The following is an 11,802-nucleotide window of genomic DNA, read 5'->3' on the forward strand; positions in this document are numbered from 1 at the left end:
AGACGAAGCATTCACCAAAGCGTCAAAAAAACAACAAAAAAGAAAAGAAAAGAAAAGAAAAAAACAACAACCCAGAACGCAAAGAAAGAAACTGGAGCACTGACACCAAACGGAAGCCATAAAGAAAAACTACAAGCAATGAAGAATGACGGAGTGGCAATACGCGAAGACATTCTTAAAAAATATTAAGAGAAAAACACCCTCTTGCATAGCCTACTGAAGAGGGGAGGGAGGAGGGGGGAGGGGGGGGGGGTAGGCCGACCGTATATAAGGCTGCTTGAAGGCACAGGTTCCGACACTTCCTCAAGAGGTGTCAGACGGTCCTCCTGCTTCTCCTGCGCTTGCTTGCTCGCCGACTGAAAAGATGGGAAGGTAAGAAAAAGTGGGAAGATAGGAATAAATAGGAAGAATGGGAAGGTGGGATAAAGAAAAGTGGGAAGATAGGAATAAATAGGGAGAATGGGAAGGTGGGATAAAGAAAAGTGGGAAGACAGGAAAAAAATAGGGAGAATGGGAAGACAGGAATATAATAGGAAGAATGGCAGGGTGAGAAAAAGAAAAATGGGAAGACAGGAAAAAAATAGGAAGAATGGGAGAATGGGAAGACAGGAATATAATAGGAGGAATAGGAAGGCGAGAAAATGTGGGAATAAAGAGGAATATAAATAGGAGGGAAAATAATATAAAAATAAGGAATAATAGCCGGGATAAATAGGAAAAAAAATAATGCCTAGGACGATAGTAAGTGGAGACAAAGTGGGAAAGGAGATACAAATAGGAATAATAGGGAGAATAAATTGGTGAGAATAAATAGGTGAGAATAAATGTGAAAAAATAGAAAAAAAGACGCAAGAAGTGGAAAATATGTGGAGAAATAAATAGGAAAAATAGTGGAAAGATGGGATGTTGGAAAAGTGGGGAAAAATAGGGAGTTAGAAAAATAGGGAAAAAATAGGGAATGTTAGAGAAAATAGGGGAAAATAGGGAATGTGAGAAAAAAGAAAAAAATAGAGAATGTTAGAAAAATAGGGAATGTTAGAAAAATAGGGAAAAAATTGGGAATGTAAAAAATAGGAAAAAATAGGGGATATTAGAAAAAAGGAAAAACAGGGAATGTTAGAAAAATAGGGAAAATAGGGAATGTTAGAAAAAATAGGGAAAAAATAGAAAAAAAGACGCAAGTGGAAAATATGTGAAGAGAAATAAAGAGGAAAAATACTGAAAAGACGGGAGTGTTAGAGAAAAGTGGGAATTTAATAGGAACAAATAGGAAATAGGGGAATAATAATAATTGAAACGATTGGAAGAAATATGAATAAATAGGTAATAAGCGTAACTACAGAGGGAGATGAATGGAGATAAGGGAAAAGATAAACAAGGAAATGAGGGAGAGGAGAAATAAGAAAAGAAATAAAAAAATAGAAAAATATCAGGGAAAAAAAAGGAGAAATAGAACTAATATTGTTTTTTGCTTCCCTTTCCCTTCTCTTCTTCCCTTTCCTTCTCTTCTCCCTCTCCCCTTTCTTCCTCTCCCCTCTGTCTCCCTCCCTTTCTTCCCTTCTCCCCCCTCCCTCCCCCCTCTTCCCCCCCTCCCCCCTCCCTTTCTCCCCTTTCCCTCCCCCCTCCCCTCTCCCCCTTCCTTCCCCCTTTCTCTTCTCGCCCTCTCCCTGTCTCCCCCTTTCTTCCCACAGAGTGAAGGTGATGATGGTGATGATGGTGGTGGTGACGGTGGTGGCGGCGATGGTGGTGGAGGAGAAATCCCTGGAAGAAGATGGAGGAGGAGAAAGAGAAAGAAGATTCGCCGCCCCGTACGAAGGAGATGGAGGAGGAGAGAGAGAAAGAAGATTCGCCTCCCCGGTGAGTAGAAAAAAAAAAAAATAAATAAATGAAGTAAATAAATAAATCATAAATGGAGAAAGAAAATGCGATCATGTTCTAGTCATTATTTTTTTTCTCATTATTGACTTGTTTTCATCATCAGCTTTTATTCTCATCATTATTATAAGTATAAAAAAAGAATAAATGAAGTAAATAAATAAATCATAAATGGAGAAAGAGAAAGCGATCATATTCTAGTCATATTTTTTTTTCCTTTTTTATTAACTTCATTATTGACTGGTTTTTATCATTAGCGTTTATTTTCATCATTATTTTTTTTCTTCTCATTTTCATTCATTCAACCAACCTTCCGTTTTCTTTCCTCGTTTCCCATTTTCAATAACGTTCACTCAACCAACCTTCCGTTTTCTTTCTCCGTTTCCCATTTTCATTAACGTTCACTCAACTGTTCTTCCGTTTTCTTTCCCCGTTTCCCATTTTCATTAACGTTCACTCAACTGTTCTTCCGTTTTCTTTCTCCGTTTCCCATTTTCATTAACGTTCACTCAACTGTTCTTCCGTTTTCTTTCCCCGTTTCCCATTTTCATTAACGTTCACTCAACTGCTCTTCCGTTTTCTTTCCCCGTTTCCCATTTTCATTAACGTTCACTCAACCGTTCTTCCGTTTTCTTTACACTCATCCGTTTCCCATTTTCTTTAACTTTCACTCAACCGTTCTTCCGTTCTCTCTCTCTCAGGCACTTATCCATTTTCTTTATTACGCTTATCCGTCTTCCCATTCTCTTTATGCATGACTGTCCTCCCGTTTTCTTTTCACTCAACTGTCCTTCCCACTTTCTTTCACTCAACCGTTTCCCATTTTCAGCAACTTTTCTCGAACGTCTTCCCATTCTCTTTTATACTCAACCGGTTTCCCATTCTCTTTATACACTAGGTTTTCCCATTCTCTTTATAAACTCAATACTCTTCCCGTTTTCTTTACACACTCATCCGCCTTCCCGTTCTCTTTATAAACTCGATAGTCTTCCCATTCTCTTAACACTCAACCACCTTCCCACTTTCTTTTACTGCCATTCCCCCGTCTTCCCACATTCTCTTACTCACATGGACCCCGTTTTCTTTCCCCACCCAGGCCACAACCTCCGGAAATACTACCAGACCCGCAACCTCGCACGGTAATGGGCGTGGCAATGGTGGTGGTCATGGTCGTGGTAATCATGGTGGTAATGGCCGTAGGAATGGATAAGGCCGGACTCGGACCCAATGATGAAGAGTTGGTAGGTTGGCCATTTCAGTTTCTTGGGGGAGATGAAAAATAGAAAAAAAGACGCAGAAGTGGAAAATATGTGGAGAAATAAATAGGAAAAATACTGGAAAGATGGGAATGTTAAAAAAAGTGGGGAAAAATAGGGAATGTTAGAAAAATAGGGAAAAAATAGGGAATGTTAGAAAAAATAGGGAAAAAAAGACGCAAGAAGTGGAAAATATGTGGAGAAATAAATAGGAAAAAAACTGGAAAGATGGGAATGTTAGAAAAAAGTGGGAAAAAATAGGGAATGCTAGAAAAATAGAGAAAAAATAGGGAATGCTAGAAAAATAGGGAAAAAAATAGGGAAAAAAGACGCAAGAAGTGGAAAATATGTGAAGAGAAATAAATAGGAAAAATACTGGAAGAGAGGAGAAAGGAGGAGGAGGAGGAGGAAAAGGAGGAGGAGAAAGGAAAGCGACAATCAAAACAGTGTGAAGAAGAAAATAAGAGAAGAAAAGAGGAAAGGAGGTTATATGAGAGATTTTAAATTATAGCTTCATCTACTACTAATAATACCTTTTGTTCCATTCATGAAAGAAAGGAGGACAATGGATAAAACTGATGAGATAGTTGATGACTGGATAGAAATGGAAAAAAATGGAGGAGAAATAGATAGAAGAAAGAATAGAAGGAAAAGAAACATAGAATAAATATAAGATAGAATAGATTGGATATAATAGCATAGAACAGCGAAGAGAAAATTAATAACTTGATAAAAATGGAAGAGAAATGAAATATAAATAGACAGAAAAGAGAATTGATGGAATAGAAAGATAAATTGGATGGAATGGATTAGGAGAGAATAGAAGGAATAGAATAAATGGATAACTGGGGAGAAATTAAATACGAATGAAATAGAAATAGATAAAATTGATAACAGGCGATTGATGAATTCTGGATTTTGGGGTCATTTCAGATTATGTCATACGTAGAACTGATAACATAGAGGTAAATGATAATGAATGAAGGTTAATGAGGCAGGTAAATGAGGCTTAATAAATGTGAATAGATGTAGATAAGTGCTCACGGGTGCATATGGGTCTTAATTAGGGTATTACAGGTGTTTATGAAGGTGTATGATAATGAGAATTTTTACAAGTGATATACGAGAGATTCTACGTACATTATAGGTTTTACATCTACTACTACTACTACTACTACTACTACTACTACTACTACTACTAATACCTTCTTTTTATTTCAGGTTTTGACAAGAACATGGACTGAATTTGGCAACAGATAACATTTCCTCTTCCTCTTCCTCTTCCTCTTCCTCCTCCTATCCTTTCCATTCTTATTCCTTGTCCATTCTATAACGTTCAAACACTAACATTATTTTTGCCTTCTACTACTACTACTACTACTACTACTACTACTGCTACTACAACTACCAGGCAAGGATCAATTGGAACTCTGCACTGAGCTAACCTTGGACTTAATTGGATATAAATAACAACAATAATAATATAAATAATTAGGACAAAAATGATAATAAAAATAATAATAATAATAATAATAATAATAATAATAATAATAATAATAATAATAATAATAATAATAGTAATAATTTGAATTTACCTGGATTTTGAAAGTTACCTGCTTCGTACCTTTGACTGGTTTGTTGTTTGTTTGTTTGTTTGTTTGTTTTGTTAATCAATAAAAAATCAGGCATCTAATTACCTGTGTTTGTTTCTGCGTGTGTGTGTGTGTGTCTCTCTCTCTCTCTCTCTCTCTCTATAATCAAGCTTTTCAAAATATAAAAAAATAGGGAAAGAATAAAAGAAATGAAAGAAAGAAAGAAAGAAAGAAAGAAACAACCCCCCCCCCCCCTCACACAATTACTCCTTAAATGACACTCCTCTAAGCAGGTCTGGGCGTGAGAGAGACTTAGGAGTCCTAGTGAGCGCTGACCTCCGTCCTAGGGCTCAATGCATTCAGGCTAAAAATCGTGCAAACAGAGTACTGGGTTTCATCTCAAGGAGCGTAAGCAATAGGAGCGCTGAAGTCATCCTCAAACTTTACTTAGCACTAGTTAGACCTCATCTCGATTATGCAGTTCAGTTCTGGTCCCCCTACTATAGAATGGGTATCAAGATGTTAGAATCTGTACAGAGGAGGATGGCAAAGATGATTCAGGGGGTGAGAAACTTGCCTTATGAAGACAGGCTGAAGCATTTAAATCTACACTCGCTAGAAAGACGAAGGTTGCGAGGAGACTTGATCGAAGTCTATAAGTGGATGAAGGGATTTAATAAAGGGGATGTCAATAAAATTTTGGTAGCAAAAGAGCCAGGTAGGACACGTAGCAATGGTTTTAAGTTAGACAAATTCAAATTCAACAAAGACATAGGCAAGAATTGGTTCACCAATAGAGTGGTGGACGAATGGAACAGGCTTGGGGGCCATGTTGTGGGTGCCAATACCATAGATATATTCAAGAAGAGGTTAGATAAAGCCATGGATGGTGAGGTAAGGTGGGGTTGAATGTACAGGAGATGCCTTGTATAGGCCAACCGGCCTCTTGCAGACTCCTTACGTTCTTATGTTCTTATGTAATGTAGATAGATAATGAAAAATATGATAACAAAACAGGTAGATATATAGATGGATAAAGAGATAAACAAAGAAATAGAGATAGATGAGTGAATGAAAGATAGACAGATAGATAGGAAGAATGAAGGAAAGAAAAAAGTGGACAACTATTAGAAAAAAAATAATGAAAAGGAAGAAAATAACAGGGAAATGAAACATAGATAGATAGATAGATAATGAAAGAGATAAATAAGTAAACAAATAGATAAATAATACATAAATAAAACAAATAAATAAATACAAATGAAAAATAGATAAAAATAGATAGATAGACAGACAGATAGATAAATAAAGTAATAAATAACGAAATAAATACAGATGGATAAATAAATAAATAAATAAGATAAATAACAGAACATAGGAAGGGATTGGATGGAAAGAGAAAGAAAGGGAAAGGAAGGGAAGGGAAGGGAAACAAAAGAAAGTAAAGGAAAGGGATAAGAAGGGGAAGGGAAGGGAAAGGAAGGGAAGGAAAGGGAATAGATAACAACTGAGATTAAGGAATAGGAAGGGAAGGGACAGGAAGAAGAAGGAAGTTAAGAGAAGGGAAGGGAACGGAAAGGGAAGGGATAGGAAGGAAAGGGTAGGGAAGAGAAGGGAAAGGGATGGGAAAGGAAGGGAAGGAAAGGGAAGGGAAGATAAAGGAAGATAAGAGAAGGGAAAGGGAAGGGAAGGGATGGGAAAAGAAGAGAAGGAAAGGAAAGGGAAGAGAAAGAAAGGAAAGGGTAGGGAAGAGAAGGGAAAGGGATGGGAAAGGAAGGGAAGGAAAGGAAAGGAAAGATAAAGGAAGATAAGAGAAGGGAAAGGGAAGGGAAGGGATGGGAAAAGAAGGGAAGGAAAGGAAAGGGAAGAGAAAGAAAGGAAAGGGTAGGGAAGAGAAGGGAAAGGGATGGGAAAGGAAGGGAAGGAAAGGGAAGGGAAGATAAAGGAAGATAAGAGAAGGGAAAGGGAAGGGAAGGGATGGGAAAAGAAGAGAAGGAAAGGAAAGAGAAGAGAAAGAAAGGAAAGGGTAGGGAAGAGAAGGGAAAGGGATGGAAAGGAAGGAAGGAAAGGGAAGGGAAGATAAAGGAAGATAAGAGAAGGGAAAGGGAAGGGAAGGGATGGGAAAAGAAGAGAAGGAAAGGAAAGGGAAGAGAAAGAAAGGAAAGGGTAGGGAAGAGAAGGGAAAGGGATGGGAAAGGAAGGGAAGGAAAGGGAAGGGAAGATAAAGGAAGATAAGAGAAGGGAAAGGGAAGGGAAGGGATGGGAAAAGAAGAGAAGGAAAGGAAAGGGAAGAGATAGAAAGGAAAGGGTAGGGAAGAGAAGGGAAAGGGAAGGGATGGAAAGGGAAGGGATAGGAAGGAAAGGGTAGGGAAGAGAAGGGAAAGGGATGGGAAAGGAAGGGAAGGAAAGGGAAGGGAAGATAAAGGAAGATAAGAGAAGGGAAAGGGAAGGGAAGGGATGGGAAAAGAAGAGAAGGAAAGGAAAGGGAAGAGAAAGAAAGGAAAGGGTAGGGAAGAGAAGGGAAAGGGATGGGAAAGGAAGGGAAGGAAAGGGAAGGGAAGATAAAGGAAGATAAGAGAAGGGAAAGGGAAGGGAAGGGATGGGAAAAGAAGAGAAGGAAAGGAAAGGGAAGAGATAGAAAGGAAAGGGAAGGGAAATGTAAGGGAAAGGGAAGGGATGGAAAGGGAAGGGATAGGAAGGAAAGGGTAGGGAAGAGAAGGGAAAGGGATGGGAAAGGAAGGGAAGGAGAGGGAAGGGAAGATAAAGGAAGATAAGAGAAGGGAAAGGGAAGGGAAGGGATGGGAAAAGAAGAGAAGGAAAGGAAAGAGAAAGGAAGGGAAATGTAAGGGAAAGGGAAGGGATGGGACGGGAAGGGATGGAAAGGAAAGGGTAGAGAAGAGATTGGAAGGGGAAGGGAAAGGGAAGGGGAAGGGAAGGGAAAGGGAAGGGATGGGATGGGAAGGAATAGGAAGGAAAGGGTAGGGAAGAGATGGGAAGGGAATTAAAGGGAAGGAAGGGAAGGAAAGGGAAGGGAAGGAAGGAAAGGGAAGGGATGGGATGGGAGGAATAGGAAGGAAAGGGTAGGGAAGAGATGGAAGGAAGGAAAGGAAGGGGAAGGAAGGAAAGGGAAGGGAATGGAAGGAAAGGAAAGGGAAGGATGGTATGGGAAGGAATAGGAAGGAAAGGGTTGGGAAGAGATGGGAAGGGGAAGGGAAAGGGAAGGGGAAGGGGAAGGGAAGGGGAAGGGAAGGGAAAGGGAAGGGATGGGATGGGAAGGAATAGGAAGGAAAGGGTAGGGAAGAGATGGGAAGGGGAAGGGAAAGGGAAGGGGAAGGGGAAGGGAAAGGGAAGGGGAAGGGAAAGGGAAAGGGATGGGAAAGGAAGGGAAGATAAGGGAAGGGAAAGGAAGGGAAGGGAAGTAGGAAGGTTACCATAAAAATAAGCCTTCTGGATATTTTTTTACTTCCTTCTTTCCTTTTTTCCTCCTTTTTTTGTTGACCTTCACGACATACGAAGCGAGAAGAAAGAGGAGGAGGAAACATGGAAACATGGACTAGCAGGCAGCAGAAAGCCTGTTGGCTCATTACTAGGCTGCCTGCGTTCAGTGATTTAATCAATCCGTTTGCCGTAGGAGTGGCTTGCAGGGAAGGATTAAAGCACTTGTGTATCTACTCTTGGGAACGTTCAGTTCACTCCCGTTGCAGAAAGGGGCGATCAATGCGTTTTTTGAATGAGTTGATGGTGTCTGCGCTAACCACTTCTGCAGGGAGACTGTTCCAGTGGCGAACAACTCTATTCGAGAAATAACTCCTGCCGATGTCGGTATTGCATCGCTTTGCTTGAATTGTTTTTCCGTTGTTTCTTGTTCTCAGGTTAGTTTGTAGCGTGAAGAGTTTGGAGTGATCAACGTTGCTGAGCTTGTTCAGGTACTTAAAGACTTGTATCATGTCTCCCCGCAGTCGTCTCTTTTCCAACGTGAAAAGGTTGAGTCGTTCGAGTCGCTCTTCATAGGGCTTCGTCCTCAGTGATGGTACCATCTTCGTGGCGCGGCGCTGTACTCTCTCAAGTAATTCAATGTCTTTCCTGTAATTTGGAGACCAGAATTGCACGGCGTATTCCAGGTGGGGCCTTACCAGCGAATTATACAAGGATAACATAACTCCCGGCGTCTTGTATTCGAAGTTCCTCGCTATGAACCCAAGCATTGTATTGGCTTTCTTACAGGCGGACTTGCAGTGTTTTGTTTGTTTCAAGTCACTGCTGATGGTGACCCCGAGGTCTCTTTCCTCTTGCACTACATGTAGTGGTTCGCCACCCATGTGGTATGTGTGATTGCTGTTTCTGGATCCGATATGCATTACTTTACATTTGGTAGTGTTGAAGGACATCTGCCATTTTTTCGACCACCGAGTGATCAGGTCCAGGTCTCTCTGGATAATTTCGCAGTCTGCCGTCGTGAGGGCCTTCCCACCCACCTTTGTGTCGTCGGCAAATTTTGAAAGATTGGATTTTAATCCAAGCTCTAGGTCGTTGATATATATGATGAAGAGTATGGGTCCCAGCACTGACCCCTGTGGCACTCCACTTGTGACCGGGAGCCACTCGGAGGCCTGTCCGATGAGTACAACTCGTTGTTTTCTTCCAGTGAGCCAGTCTTTGATCCACGCTGTCAGGTTGTCGCCTAACCCCGCCGACTTGAGTTTCTTGAGGAGTCTTTCGTGTGGCACTTTGTCAAAGGCTTTTTGAAATTCTAGATATATAACATTACTCGGGATATGATTATCCCAGTTTTCATAGATACCTTGGAAGAAGTCCAGTAAATTGGTTAAGCATGAGCGCTTATTCCTGAAACCGTGCTGAGCATCGGAAATGATGTTGTTGTCTTCAAGGAATCTAACGAGTTTGTCTCTGATGATCTTCTCGAGGATTTTTCCGGCCACTGAGGTCAAGCTGATTGGTCTGAAGTTTAGGGCCACACTTTTGTCTCCCTTTTTGAAGATCGGTGTTACGTTCGCTTGTTTCCAGTCTTTCGGGACTTTGTTTTGTTGTAGTGACATATTGTAGATGGCGGTGAGTGGCTTGAGGATTTGCTGCTTGAGTTCCTTGAGCAGCCTGGGTGACAAGTCGTCGGGTCCGGTGGACTTGTTTGTCTCGAGTTTGTCTAGATACTTTTTCACATCCCGTTCGTCGATTGTGCCAATTTCTAGGGGAGTAATTCCCATCGGTGGGGTAGGGCTCTCGGGTACGGACTGGGTGTTCTCGACCGTGAACACAGACGCGAAGTTTCTGTTTAGGATTTCGACCATTTGTCTGCTGTCCTGTGTTAGTACGTCACTTTCATCTTTTAGGGGACCGATATTGCTTTTTGTCTTCTTTTTGGTTCTTATATACGTGAAGAACTTTTTCGGGTTGGACTTGGCTTCGCGCGCAATCTGCTTTTCATAGTCGCGTTTACGCTGGCGTATGAGAGTTCTGCAAGCTCTGAGGCTTTGATGGTACTGTTCGCGAGCTTCGTCAGTGCTGTTGTCCTTTAGCAAGTTGTATTTTCTCTTCTTTAAATTAATCGCCTGTCGAACTTGGGTAGTCATCCATGGTGGGCTTGTGGCATTATTTGCTCTCCTAGTCTTCATGGGAACAGTTGTTCTTTCTACCTCTAGGAGTTTGTTCTTGAAACCGTTCCACGCGCCGTCCACAGGAGTGAGGTTCATGGGTTCCCATGTTGTCTGGGTTAGCAGCTCACGAGCGAGATTAAAATTGGCTCTTTTGTAGTCTGGAATCCTGGACGTGTTTTCGGTGAGTTCATGGTCTGATCTGATCTTTAGGCGAATTAGGTGATGGTCGCGACCACTTAGTTTTTCGCCGACCTGACATTCACGTGTGAGATCTGAATCACTCACGAGTATTAGGTCTAATAAGTTATTTTCTCTTATCGGTTGGGTAACAATCTGAGTTAGAAAAGTGTCCTCTAACATTTCGAGCAATCTGTTACCCTCCCGATCTCCAATCATCGAGGTCCAGTCAATGTTGGTACAGTTAAAGTCCCCGATAATGACTGACTGTTTGTTTTGTGTTATGGTGTGAATTTCCTCGTACAGCGCTTCGTCGTCCGCTGCTTGTTGCTTTGGAGGTCTGTAAACGGTTCCAATCGTTATTTTGTTGTGCTTGTTAGTCTCCAGTTCGACATATACAGTGTCATATTTCTCTGAGTCCTCTTTGGATATTTTCACGGCCGGGTGTTTGTTCTTGATGTAACATATAACACCTCCTCCTTTCTTGTGAAGTCTGTTTTTGTAGAAGCTCTCGTATCCCGGAATTGAGAATTCGGTCATTAGGTGGTCAGAGGTGGCCCACGTTTCGGTGATGGCAATCACGTCCGGTCTTTCTACGTCAACGTAGGCAAGTAACTCATCCCTTTTGGGTATTAAGCTCCGCGCTTTGGTGTATAGGACAGAAATGTCCTTCTTGCCTTCAGTGCTTCGAGGCACAGTAGTCCGGTGTCTCCGTGTGTTTTCTGTTGGGGGCCTTGGTGTATGATGGACGGTCTCTACTGGTTGGTTGTTTACGATACTTTGGTGCCCCTCCCGCGCTCGGAGTTTTTTGAGTACAAAAGTACCTCCACGTTCAGCAACCTACCAAGCCGTGCTGAGCCAATCGCATTGAGGTGAAGACCGTCAGGACGGAAGAGGTCGGGTATATCATAGAAATGATCCCACAGACATGCGAACGAAACTTCCTCGTCCTGACAGAGGTGCTTCAATCTGTTGTTGATGTTTGATGCCTTTCTGTGGAAGCCTGTGAAGGCGTTGATTCTCGGAAGAATCCCGGAGACAATGATGTGGCGTGACTTTTCCTTGTAGCGGCGGATTACTCGTCGGTAGTCAGCTAAAATTTCCTCCGTGGACATTGTTTGAACGTTGTTCGTCCCAGCGTGCAAAACAAAGAGTGAGTCCTGTTCCGTGCGGTCTGAGACTAAGTCTGGCGCTTCTTCTATATCTTGTAGTTTTGAACCAGGAATACAGTAGCGTCTCCTGTTCTTGATACTTCGTCCACAGAACTCAGTCAATTGTTCTCTAATAATG

General features: G+C 41.6%; 1 long non-coding RNA gene across 1 annotated transcript; it reads left to right on the plus strand.

Moving 5' to 3' along the window:
• The first annotated feature begins 305 nt into the window (after positions 1–305).
• LOC126986044 (uncharacterized) lies at positions 306–4,760 on the plus strand. Its single transcript, XR_007739240.1, has 4 exons — positions 306–372; positions 1,692–1,857; positions 2,972–3,116; positions 4,353–4,760. It is a non-coding gene; the product is annotated as an uncharacterized LOC126986044 (long non-coding RNA).
• The last annotated feature ends 7,042 nt before the right edge of the window (positions 4,761–11,802 follow it).

Source organism: Eriocheir sinensis, chromosome 61 (genome assembly GCF_024679095.1).
Source record: "Eriocheir sinensis breed Jianghai 21 chromosome 61, ASM2467909v1, whole genome shotgun sequence".
Taxonomy (NCBI): Eukaryota; Metazoa; Arthropoda; class Malacostraca; order Decapoda; family Varunidae; genus Eriocheir; species Eriocheir sinensis.